The following is a 2,999-nucleotide window of genomic DNA, read 5'->3' on the forward strand; positions in this document are numbered from 1 at the left end:
GGAAACTAAAAAGAAAATAAACAAATGGGACTACATCAAAATAAAAAGCTTCTGCACAGCAAAAGAAACCATCAATAAAACAACAAGGAAGCCCACTGCATGGGAGAACATATTTTGCCAATGTTATTTATAATAAGGGTTTAATCTCCAACATTTACAGGGAACTCATACAACTTAACAAAAGAAGATAAACAATCCAATCAAAAAATGGGCAAAGGACCTAAATAGACATTTTTCTTTTTTTAATATATATATTTTTATTGATTTTTACAGAGAGGAAGAGAGAGGGACAGAGAGTAAAAAACATCGATGAGAGAGAAACATCAATCAGCCACCTCCTGCACACCTCCTACTGGGGATGTGTCTACAACCAAGGTACATGACCCTGACTGGAATCGAACCCGGGACCTTCCAGTCCACAGGCCAATGCTCTATCCACTGAGCCAAACCAGTTAGGGTTAAATAGACACTTTTCGACAGAAGACATTCAGAAAGCCAAGAGACGTATGAAAACATGCTCAGAGTTATTAATCATCCGAGTGATGCAAATCAAAACAACAATGCGGTACCACCTCACACCTGTCAGAATGCCTATCATCAACAAATCAACAAGGGACAAGTGCTGGAGAGGATGCGGAGAAAAAGAAACCCTCCTTCACTGCTGGTGGGAATGCAGACTGGTGCAGCCACTGTGGAGAACAGTATGGAGTTTCCTCAAAAAGTTAAAAATGGAACTGCCATTTGACCCAGTGATCCACTTCAAGGTATATATCCTAAGAAAACAGAAACACCAATCAGAAAGGATATATGCACCCCTATGTTCATAGCAGCACAATTCACCGTAGCTAAGATTTGGAAACAGCCTAAATGCCCTTCAGCAGATGAGTGGATTAGAAAACGATGGTACATCTACATAATGGAATACTACGCTGCTATAAAAAAGAAGGAATTCTTACCATTTGCAGCAACCTGGATGGAACTGGAGAACATTATGCTAAGTGAAATAAGCCAGTCAGTGGAAGAAAAATACCACATGATCGCACTCATTTATGGATAATAAAAAACATTATAACCTGATGAACAAAAAGATAGATACAGAGGCAGAGAAGCTTCGAACAGACTGTTAAACTACAGCGGGAAGGCTGGGGAGGGTTGGGCGAGGAGGTAAGAGATCAACTGAAGGACTTGTATGCATGCATATAAGCATAACCAACAGACGAAAAACACTGCAAGGTAGGGGGGAAGGGGGTGGTGAGGGCATGTGCCAGGGGTAGGGGCGGCCAGGGGAAGGTCAATGGGGAAAAAAATGGAGACATATGTACTACTATTTGTAATACTTTAAACAATAAAATAAAATTAAAAAAAGAAGGTACAGGCAGAATCTATATCTATAGGCAGTGGGTGGTGTCCTAGTGGGGACTTACAAACAGAGGGAAGGAAGACAGGATGTAGGCATGTAATGGGAAACAGCATCCCAGAAACTTGAATAACAAAGGAAGTTCATGTAGCACCGAACAGCGACTTACTGATGCTAAATAAGGTATGGGAGTTATCCAACACAGTTTTGAAATATATCTCTATCTCTTAAATATTTGTGATATCGAGTAAGTTAACCAACTATTAAATTTCAATGTATTCATCTCAAAATAGAGATACTAATTCCTATATTGTAGGGTTATTGTGAGATATACACAATATTTGAAGATGGGTCTACAACCTGGTACACACATGTTTTATAAATGCAGATGATGGTGATGAACTATCATAATTTTTGTTTTCTGAAGAAAGAGATCATTAGCTGCAAGTTACTTGAGAGTGGGTCCCAGAGGGGGCATGTGGTCTCGGAAAATCCCTTGCACTTGCAGTGTTTTACTGAATCCAGAACTGATTATTTTGTTTTACTTCTAAAGATGATTTGATTGGTTCACTTTTTGGAAATAAGCAAAACAAAAAACTAGAACATACATGAAGAATCCTCTCAAAAAATAAAAATAAAAAAAGAGTAAATGATTTGCATATTGCCTCCCAAACATAGTAAATAGCTTATATCAATGTATTCAGGGAGACTGATAGCAGAAATCCAATTAGTATCATTTGCTGACTGTACCCAAGGACAAATTCAGTCCTTTTTCTGAAGCAAAAGTTCTATAAATTATTATGTTATATTAATCAGGCTTTTTTTTTTTTTCCAAAAAGTAATCTTAATTGTGGGAACTGAAGTTTTACTAGCTTATGTTTGTGTTTAATACCCTCTTGTCACTCTGAATGCTATATAATCTTTTGGTAGAATGGGTTTGACAACCTTCTTAGGGTTTAAATTTTAAGAAAAAAATTTTTTTTTTTTTTTTTTTACCTGGAGTTGCCTATAGGTGATTCCAATAGGCCCTGGAATGCCTCAAGATCTTCCTACAATGCAGACTAGGGACCAATTTCTTCAGAACTGAGTACTGGGTAGCTCTTCTACTTTAATCTCTCTCAGGTTAGAAGGCCTCCTGACCCAAGGCCCTCTGGAGTTTCCGGTTCATCGCCATCAACCGGAAGACTATGTTTGTTCTGATCAAGACTTGGAAGGGAAGCAAGTTGAAATCCTCCTGGGAAGGACCTCACCTGTCTTGCTTACCACAGAGACTGCTGTTCGAACTACAGAGCGAGGTTGGACCCATCACACACGGGTTAAGGGTGGACACACCTTAACTTGAACAGCCATACCAAGACATATCCCCTTGAAACTGATGCTAAAAACTGTGAGCTGTCTTAATAACCATCATGTACTGGGCTCTATTTGCTTTAGGGATCTGGAAAATAGCAGGGGCTTACAATGTGAGCTGGAGAAATGTGTACAATCTGGATCATGCTTACTCAGTTAAGTTATTGGTTATAGTTAACTTGAATGACTTGGATATTTCAGCCTTTAGGTCAAAAGATTGGCTAGGACTAGATTTAGGAGTAGATGTCACAGGACAAGATCCCCTAAGCCAGTGGTTGGCAAACCGTGGCTC

This window comes from Eptesicus fuscus, chromosome 12, assembly GCF_027574615.1.
Source record: "Eptesicus fuscus isolate TK198812 chromosome 12, DD_ASM_mEF_20220401, whole genome shotgun sequence".
NCBI classification, from domain to species: domain Eukaryota; kingdom Metazoa; phylum Chordata; class Mammalia; order Chiroptera; family Vespertilionidae; genus Eptesicus; species Eptesicus fuscus.